This window comes from Pseudophryne corroboree, chromosome 1 (assembly GCF_028390025.1).
Source record: "Pseudophryne corroboree isolate aPseCor3 chromosome 1, aPseCor3.hap2, whole genome shotgun sequence".
In the NCBI taxonomy this organism is placed as follows: Eukaryota; Metazoa; Chordata; class Amphibia; order Anura; family Myobatrachidae; genus Pseudophryne; species Pseudophryne corroboree.
The window spans coordinates 472938708-472949331 of record NC_086444.1 but is presented as its reverse complement, the minus strand read 5'-3'; positions in this window follow the sequence as shown (position 1 = coordinate 472949331).

The following is a 10624-nucleotide window of genomic DNA, read 5'->3' as shown; positions in this document are numbered from 1 at the left end:
TTAGTGAGTGCCACCAAGGGGGCCACTATAGACGAAAATCCAGCGATAAACCGTCTATAAAAATTCGCAAAGCCCAGAAAACGCTGAAGCGCCTTCAAACTAGTGGGCTGCACCCAATCCAGGACTGCCTGTACGTTAGAACCCTCCATTTGGAAACCTTCTGAGGAGATAATATACCCTAGAAATGCGATTTGCTGGACTTCAAACTCGCACTTCTCCAGCTTCGCCCCAAGCTGGTGGTCTCTGAGTTTCTGGAGGACTAAGCGTACATGCTTCCGATGTTCCTCCAGGGAATGAGAGAAGATTAGGATGTCATCTAGATAAACAACTAAGAATCTATCCAAATATTCCCTGAGCACATCGTTCATGAATTCCTGGAAGACTGCCGGGGCATTAGAGAGCCCAAAAGGCATCACCAAATATTCATAATGCCCTGAGTGGGTATTAAAGGCAGTCTTCCATTCATCCCCCCCTCTTATTCGGATTAGATTGTAAGCACCGCGTAGGTCAATCTTAGAAAAAATGGTGGCAGTACGAAGCTGGTCAAACAAAACCGAAATGAGAGGCAGTGGGTACGAGTTTTTAATCGTGATACGGTTCAATTCCCTGAAGTCGATGCAGGGTCGCAACGAACCGTCCTTTTTACCCACGAAAAAGAACCCCGACCCAACTGGGGACTGTGAGGGTCTGATAAATCCCTTAGCCAAGTTCTCCTGAATGTACTCTGCCATAGCCTGAGTCTCAGGACGTGACAGGGAGTACAACCTGCTCTTGGGAAGCTTAGCATCCGGCAACAAATCAATGGCACAGTCATAGGGGCGATGGGGAGGTAGTACCTCCGCAACTTTTTTGGAGAACACATCCGCAAAATCTGCATAACATCCTGGCAATCCTGGCAAACTTAGCTGCGAGAGCCTGACTGGAAGGCTCAAGCAACTCCTGAAACAATCACTACCCCAACTAAGAATCTCCCCAGAGACCCAGTCAAATTGAGGGTTATGGGCCCTTAACCAGGGTAACCCCAAAACCAATGGGGCAAAAGAACAGACAGTCACATAAAAAGACAATTTTTCAGAGTGTGTGGCTCCAATAAACAAAGGAATTTGGCTGGTGCAGGAGGTAATTTTACCCTGGGACAATGGTTCCCCGTTTAACCCACAGATCTCAATCTCTGATGCCAAAGGTACTGAGGGAACAGAGTGTTCCAGGGCGAATTGACGGTCCATGAAAACCCCATCGGCCCCACTGTCAACAAAGGCCTCAGTCTTGACAGTTTGACCGAGGATCTCCAAAGTCACCGGAATGAGAAAAGTCTTTTTAGGAAATTCTGACTTCTGGCCTGACAGGATATTTCCCATCACCCTCAGGCCCTGAAGTTTTCCGTTTTTTCTGGGCATGATATTACAACATGACCTTTATTCCCACAGTACAAACACAAACCCTGCTGTCTCCTCCGCGTCTTCTCACGCGAGGAGAGGCGGGTAGCCCCAATCTGCATAGGCTCCTCGGAATATTCCTCAGAGTCTGAGGTTCCCTTGGGAAAAAAGGAAACTGCGGTCTCCCTTTCAAGCCTACGCTCTCTCAGCCGTCTATCCACCCGGATGGATAACTGCATGAGCTGATCTAAGCTATCAGGCGAGGGATATTGTACCAGTTGGTCCTTTATCTGGTCAGAAAGGCCCCTTCGGTACTGGTTTCTCAGGGCTGGGTCATTCCACTGGGTATCATGAGCCAACCTCCGAAACTCCGTACTATAAACCTCAGCTGGCCGTCGCCCTTGCTTAAGAACCGTAATCTGAGCCTCGGCTGAAGCCATCTTGTCAGGGTCATCATACAAAATGCCTAGTGCCGTAAAAAAAGCATCAACACTTAAGCGACGGACAGTCAGGCTGTAACCCATATGCCCAGACCTGTGGGTCTCCTTGTAGCAAGGAAATCACCATGCCCACCCGCTGAATCTCCGACCCAGAAGACTGGGGCCTAAGCCTGAAATATAGCTTACAGCTCTCCTTGAAACAAAAGAACTGCGAGCGATCTCCAGAAAAACGATCCGGGAGATTTACTTTCGGCTCCTTAACCCCTGAACTTGCCGCTGCTGCTGCGGGAGCTCCGCTAGCGGCCTGCGGGGTGTTCATTTTAATGGACATCTCATTAAATTGTCGAGTCAGGACCTGCACCTGATCGACCACCTGTTGCAAAGTATTTTGAGGGGTATGCTCCATATTCCCACAAAATTTCAACAGGAGTAGGGCTGCTGAATATGTTACGCACACCAGTGCTAACAGGAGTATACCGGTGTATGAACAGAGAGGGAAGCGAAGCAAACGAACTCACAGACAGTATAACATAACATACACAGGAGGTGATGGAATAACTAATAAACACAAAGTGAACGGAGAAGCCCAAAGGCTCAGAAATTGGGTGTCTCCCTAGTGTCAGGAATGCTCAGATGGAATAGAGCGGACAATGAAGCGATGTGTAGTGATTTAACATGTGGAGCACCTGAAATGATGTTGCTAAGAGCAACAGAAAAAATCCCAAAGGGTTACCAACGGGTGTGGGAATAAACTCCTTGGTCAGAGATAGAAATATAGACACAAGGGGGTAAATTTACTAAGATTCGTAATTTCCGAAAAAAGGTCAAAGTTCAATCACGAATGACATCGACAGTGTAAAACTGCAACTTTTTGAATTGATTACGATGGATTTACTAAGCTGTCGTATTCGGGTTTTTCTTTTCTTCCGATGTCGATGTCATTCGTTTTTTTTTACCTATTTTTACGGCAGTGATTAGCAAAACACTGCCGTTTTTTTTTACAATCAATCTCGGCCGGATCTGTGTGATCCGTGCTGGGGTTCTTATTATTTTTTTTTTTTAATTAAACAATGTAAAATCCCCCAAAAAAAATGCGTGGGGTCCCCCCTCCTAAGCATAACCAGCCTCGGGCTCTTTGAGCCGATCCTGGTTGCAGAAATATGGGGAAAAAAATGACAGGGGTTCCCCCATATTTAAGCAACCAGCATCGGGCTCTGCGCCTGGTCCTGGTCCCAAAAATACGGGGGACAAAAAGAGTAGGGGTCCCCCGTATTTTTAAAACCAGCACCGGGCTCCACTAGCTGGACAGATAATGCCACAGCCGGGGGTCACTTTTATATAGTGCCCTGCGGCCGTGGCATCAAAAATCCAACTAGTCACCCCTGGCCGGGGTACCCTGGGGGAGTGGGGACCCCTTCAATCAAGGGGTCCCCCCCCCCAGCCACCCAAGGGCCAGGGGTGAAGCCCGAGGCTGTCCCCCCCCATCCAATGGGCTGCGGATGGGGAGGCTGATAGCCTTTGTTGTAAAAGAAAAGATATTGTTTTTAGTAGCAGTACTACAAGGCCCAGCAAGCCTCCCCCGCATGCTGGTACTTGGAGAACCACAAGTACCAGCATGCGACGGAAAAACGGGCCCGCTGGTACCTGTAGTACTACCACTAAAAAAATACCCAAAAAAAGACAAGACACACACACCGTGAAAGTATAATTTTATTACTTACATACACACATACATACATACTTACCTATGGCCCCACGCAGGTCGGTCCTCTTGTCCAGTAGAATCCAAGGGTACCTGTTGAATAAATTATACTCACGAGATCCAGGGGTCCAGGCTCCTCGGCAAATCCAGGGTTAATCCACGTACTTGCCAAAAATAAAAAAACGGTGTCCCGACCACGAACTGAAAGGGGACCCATGTTTGCACATGGGTCACCTTTCCCCGAATGCAAGAAACCCACTTTGCCTTCTGGCTAAGTGGGTTTCTTCAGCCAATCAGGGTGCGCCACGTTGTAGCACTCTCCTGATCAGCTGTGTGCTCCTGTCTTCACTGACAGGCAGCACACGGCAGTGTTACAATGTAGCGCCTATGCGCTACATTGTAACCAATGATGGGAACTTTCAGCTCAGCGGTGACGTCACTTTAGGTCAACCGCAGGGCAGAAAGTTCCCATCATTGGTTACAATGTAGCGCATAGGCGCTACATTGTAACACTGCCGTGTGCTGCCTGTCACTCAGTACAGGAGCACACAGCTGATCAGGAGAGTGCTACAACGTGGCACTCCCTGATTGGCTGCAGAAACCCACTTAGACAGAAGTCAAAGTGGCTTTCTGGCATTCGTGGAAAGGTGACCCATGTGCAAACATGGGTCCCCTTTCAGTTCGTGGTCGGGACACCGTTTTGTTTTTTTTGTCAAGTACGTGGATTACCCCTGGATTTCCCGAGGAGCCTGGACCCCTGGATCTCGTGAGTATAATTTCTTCAACAGGTACCCCTTGGATTCTACTGGAGAAGAGGACCGACCTGCGTGGGAACTTAAGGTAAGTATGTATGTATGTGTGTATGTATGTATTAAAATTATACTTTCACGGTGTGTGTGTCTTGTCTTTTTTTGGGTATTTTTTTAGTAGTAGTACTACAGGTACCAGCGGGCCCGATTTTCCGTCGCATGCTGGTACTTGTGGTTCTCCAAGTACCAGCATGCGGGGGAGGCTTGCTGGGCCTTGTAGTACTGCTACTAAAAACAATATCTTTTCTTTTACAACAAAGGCTATCAGCCTCCCCATCCGCAGCCCATTGGATGGGGGGGGACAGCCTCGGGCTTCACCCCTGGCCCTTGGGTGGCTGGGGGGGGGGGACCCCTTGATTGAAGGGTTAGTGTTTAGTAAATGACCGAGATTTACCGAGATGACACTTTGATGAAAAAACGGCATCTCGGTCAAAATTGGGAGCTTAGTAAATATACCCCAAGGAGAGTATCCACAATCCTAACCCCCACTTGCAGGGCACAGGTTCAGCTTACTGCCACTAAACTGACACCTGGACGCCCTGCACAGTGAGGGAGGATTAAGCAAGCAGGTCTGAGAGTACAGCCGCAAACCTGCTGGGTTCACAGAATAGCAAAAGAACCCCAGCAGGTCAAACAACTGACTCCAGTCTTACTGCTAGGTCCGGATTGGCAGAATGAAGTACCGAATCCCAAGGCCTATTCGCAGTAAGCAACAAGTAAATACAAAGTCACACAGTACTAGCTAACTCTCTGGAACTGACTAACAAACAAAGATTCAGCAGCATTTGCCTAGCCTGAGAGGATGGTTTATATAGCAGGTGCTGTCCACGCCCCACTCAGACCTCACAGACTGTGAGCACAAAACCAGCGCCGGATTCCCTGCCGTGCACAGAGCCTGTAACCACTACACAGTAAAAACCCGGACCGGAGTATCAGCTGCGCTCAGGTTACTTCACTAACACTTGCCTCCCGGTTGCCATGGCGACGTGGCAGCACAGAGCAGGAGATCCTAACAAAAATACTGGTGGAAAATTTGCACTCATCAGCCAGGAAGCTGCACATGGGACGTACTTGGACGTTCCAACATGACAATGATCCAAAACACAAGGCCAAGTCGACCTGTCATTGGCTACAGCAGAATAAAGTGAAGGTTCTGGAGTGGCCATCTCAGTCTCCTGACCTCAATATCATTGAGCCAACCTGGGGAGATCTCAAACGTGCAGTTCATGCAAGACAGCCCAAGAATTTACAGAACTGGAGGCTTTTTGCCAAGAAGAATGGGCAGCTTTACCATCTGAGAAAATAAAGAGCCTCATCCACAACTACCACAAAAGACTTCAAGCTGTCATTGATGTTAAAGGGGGCAATTTTGGTAGTTTCTGTTGTCATTATGATTTAAAATAAGATTTTAAACCTACCGGTAAATCTTTTTCTCCTAGTCCGTAGAGGATGCTGGGGACTCCGTAAGGACCATGGGGTATAGACGGGCTCCGCAGGAGACATGGGCACCTAAAAGAACTTTCTAGTATGGTGTGCACTGGCTCCTCCCTCTATGCCCCTCCTCCAGACCTCAGTTAGAGAACTGTGCCCAGAGTAGATGGACAATACGAGGAAAGGATTTTGTTAATCTAAGGGCAAGATTCATACCAGCCCACACCAATCATACCATATAACCTGGAATACACATAACCAGTTAACAGTATGAACAAAACAACAGTATCGGTCCAAGACCGATTCTAACTGTAACATAACCCTTATGTAAGCAATAACTATATACAAGTCTTGCAGATTTTCCGCACTGGGACGGGCGCCCAGCATCCTCTACGGACTAGGAGAAAAAGATTTACCGGTAGGTTTAAAATCTTACTTTCTCTTACGTCCTAGAGGATGCTGGGGACTCCGTAAGGACCATGGGGTTTATACCAAAGCTCCCAATCGGGCGGGAGAGTGCGGATGACTCTGCAGCACCGACTGAGCAAACGCTAGGTCCTCAGCAGCCAGGGTATCAAACTTGTAGAATTTAGCAAAAGTGTTTGACCCCGACCAAGTTGCTGCTCGGCAAAGCTGTAATGCCGAGACGCCCCGGGCAGCCGCCCAAGAAGAGCCCACCTTCCTAGTGGAATGGGCCTTTACTGAATGCGGTAACGGCAATCCAGCCGTAACATAAGCCTGCTGAATCATGTTACAGATCCAGCGAGCAATAGTCTGCTTCGAAGCAGGCGCGCCAATCTTGTTGGCAGCATACAGGACAAACAATGCATCTGTTTTCCTAATTCTAGCCGTCCTGGCTACATAAAATTTTAAGGCCTTGACTACATCCAGGGACATGGAATCCTCCAAGTCACTCGTAGCCACAGGCACCACTATAGGTTGGTTCATATGAAACGAAGACACCACCTTAGGTAAAAATTGAGGACGAGTCCTCAATTCCGCTCTATTCACATGAAAAATCAAGTAAGGGCTCTTGTAAGACAAGGCCGCCAATTCTGACACACGCCTCGCAGATGCCAAGGCTAACAACATGACCACCTTCCAGGTGAGAAATTTCAACTCCACCGTTTTAAGGGGTTCAAACCAGTGTGATTTAAGGAACTGCAACACCACGTTCAGGTCCCATGGTGCCACTGGGGGCACAAAAGGAGGCTGGATGTGCAGTACTCCTTTTACAAACGTCTGGACTTCTGGGAGTGAAGCCAATTCCTTCTGAAAGCATATTGACAAGGCCGAAATCTGTACTTTAACAGAGCCTAACTTTTGGCCCATATCAACTCCTGTCTGTAGGAAGTGGAGAAAACGACCCAGATGGAAATCTTCCTTAGGAGCATTCTTGGTTTCACACCAAGAGACATATTTCCGCCAGATACGGTGATAATGTTTTGCTGTCACCTCCTTCCTAGCCTTTATTAGAGTAGGTATGACCTCATCCGGAATACCCTTCTCCGCTAGGATCCGGCGTTCAACCGCCATGCCGTCAAACGTAACCGCGGTAAGTCTTGGAACATGCAGGGCCCCTGCTGTAACAGGTCTTCCCTTAGAGGAAGAGGCCAGGGATCTTCCGTGAGCATCTCCTGAAGATCTGAGTACCAGGCCCTTCGAGGCCAGTCTGGAACAATGAGTATTGTCTGTACTCTTTTTCGTCTTATGATCCTCAACACTTTTGTGATGAGAGGAAGAGGAGGAAACACATAGACCGACTGGAACACCCATGGCGTTACCAGAGCGTCTACTGCTATTGCCTGAGGGTCCCGGGACCTGGCACAATACCTCAGAAGCTTCTTGTTGAGGCGTGACGCCATTATGTCTATTTGAGGAACTCCCCAGAGACCCGTTATCTCTGCAAAGACTTCTTGATGAAGTCCCCACTCGCCTGGATGGAGATCGTGTCTGCTGAGGAAATCTGCTTCCCAGTTGTCCACTCCCGGAATGAAGACAGCTGACAGAGCGCTTACGTGATTTTCCGCCCAGCGAAGAATCCTGGTGGCTTCCGCCATCGCGACTCTGCTTCTTGTCCCGCCTTGGCGGTCCACATGAGCTACTGCTGTGACATTGTCTGATTGAATCAGAACCGGTAGGTTGCGAAGAAGATTCTCCGCTTGTCGTAGGCCATTGTATATGGCCCTTAGCTCCAACACGTTGATGTGTAGACAGGACTCCTGGTCTGACCATAGTCCCTGAAAATTTCTTCCTTGGGTGACTGCTCCCCATCCTCGGAGGCTTGCGTCCGTGGTTACCAGGATCCAGTCCTGAATGCCGAACCTGCGACCCTCTAGAAGGTGAGCACTCTGCAGCCACCATAGAAGAGACACCCTGGCCCTGGGGGACAGTGTTATTTTTTGATGTAATTGTAGATGGGACCCGGACCATTTGTCCCGAAGATCCCATTGAAACGTCCTTGCAAGGAACCTGCCGAAGGGAATGGCCTCGTAATTTACCACCATTTTCCCCAGAACCCGAGTCATTGATGAGCTGACACTCTTTTTGGCTTTAGTAGTTCTTGGACCATGTTCTGGAGGTCCTGGACTTTTTCCAACGGGAGGAAAACTTTCTTTTGTTCCGTGTCCAGTATCATGCCTAGGAACGCTAGTCGAGTTGTCAGAACCAACTGTGACTTTGGTAGATTGAGAATCCACCCATGTTGCTGAAGCACTCTCTGAGAGAGTGACACGTTCTCCAGTAATTGCTCTCTTGATCTCGCTTTTATCAGGAGATCGTCCAAGTATGGGATAATTGTGACTCCTTGCTTGCGCAGGATCACCATAATTTCCGCCATTAACTTGGTGAAAATCCTCGGGGCCGTGGACAGCCCAAACGGCAACGTCTGAAACTGATAATGACAATCCTGTACCGCGAATCTCAGGAACTCCTGATGAGAGGGCTATATGGGGACATGAAGGTAAGCATCCTTTATGTCCAGTGACACCATAAAATCCCCCCCTTCCAGGCAGGCTATCACCGCTCGGAGAGATTCCATCTTGAATTTGAATCTTTTCAGGTACAGGTTCAGGGATTTTAGGTTTAAAATGGGCCTGACCGAACCATCCGGCTTCGGAACCACAAATAGGGTTGAATAATACCCTTTTCCGTGTTGGCTCAGGGGAACCCTGATAATCACTCACTGTTGACACAGCGTTTGAATTGCAGCTAGCACTACTTCCCGCTCTGGGGTAGAATCTGGTAAGGCCGACTTGAAAAATCGGCGAGGGGGCACCTCTTCGAATTCCAGCTTGTAGCCCTGGGAGACTATTTCTATCACCCAAGGGTCCATGTCTGACTGAACCCAGACTTGGCTGAATAGTCGAAGGCGTGCCCCCACCTGTGCGGACTCCCGCAGGGGAGCCCCAGCATCATGCGGTAGACTTCTGCTCTTGGGAACCAGCCGCAGCAGGTGTCCTCTTGCCTCTACCCTTGCCTCTGGCGAGGAAAGAGGAGCCCCGACCTCTTCTGGATCTATGCGACCGAAAGGACTGCATCTGATATTGTGGGGGTTTCTTTTGCTGTTGGGGAACAAAAGGTAAAAAGGTCGACTTACCCGCGGTAGCTGTAGAAACCAGGTCCGCGAGGCCGTCCCCAAACAATACATCACCTTTGTAAGGTAAAACCTCCATATGCCTTTTTGAGTCTGCATCCCCCGTCCATTGGCGGATCCATAAGGCTCTTCTTGCCGAAATAGCCATAGCATTGGCTCTTGAACCCAGTAATCCAATGTCTCTTTGAGCGTCCCTCATATATAAGACTGCGTCCTTAATATGAGCTAATGTTAACAAAATTGTATCCCTATCTAGGGTATCAAGGTCAGCTGACAGTGTATCTGTCAAAGCTGCTACTGCACTACATACCCATGCCGACGCAATTGCCGGTCTAAGCAAAGTACCAGTATGAGTGTAGATAGACTTTAATGTAGTCTCTTGCCTGCGGGCCGCTGTGTCAGGGGACGGTAGCGCCACCTTCTTGGAAAGGCGTGTTAAGGCTTTGTCCACTGTGGGAGAGGATTCCCAATGTACCCTGTCCTGTGTAGGGAAAGGGTACGCCATAAGAACCCTTTTGGGAATCTGCAGCTTCTTATCTGGAGTTTCCCATGCTTTTTCACATAACTCATTAATTTCATGTTAAGGAGGAAAGTTTATAACCTGTTTCTCTCCCTTAAACATGTGTATCCTCGTGTCGGGCACCGAGGGCTCATCAGTGATATGTAAGACATCTTTTATTGCAATAATCATGCACTGAATACTTTTTGTCACCCTGGGGTGCAATTTTGCTTCATCATAGTCGACACTGGAATCAGAGTCCGTGTCGGTATCTGTGTCCCTTATTTGTGAGAAGGGACGTTTCTGAGACCCCGACGGGTCCTGTGAGTCGGTACAAACCGTAGATTGATTACCTGCTGACGCGCTGGACTCTGCTTTGTCCAGCCTTTTATGCAGTGAAGCTACACTAGCATTTAACATATGCCACATATCCATCCAATCCTGAGTCGGCACCGCCGATTGAGACACACCACTCATCTGATCCACCTCCTCTTTGGATAAGCCTTCCGTTTCAGACATGCCGACACACGTACCGACACCCCCCACACACAGGGATATAGCTATGAGGGGACAATTCCCTAAAGCAGGCCCTTTGGAGAGACAGAGAGAGAGTATGCCAGCACACACCAGCGCCAAACTGACCCAGGAAAAAAAAAAACGATAGCGCTTTTATATATATATATATATATATATATATATACGTATATATATATATATATTTCCCCCACTCACTGCGCCAAATATGTGCCCCCCTCTCTTTTTTTCAGCCCTC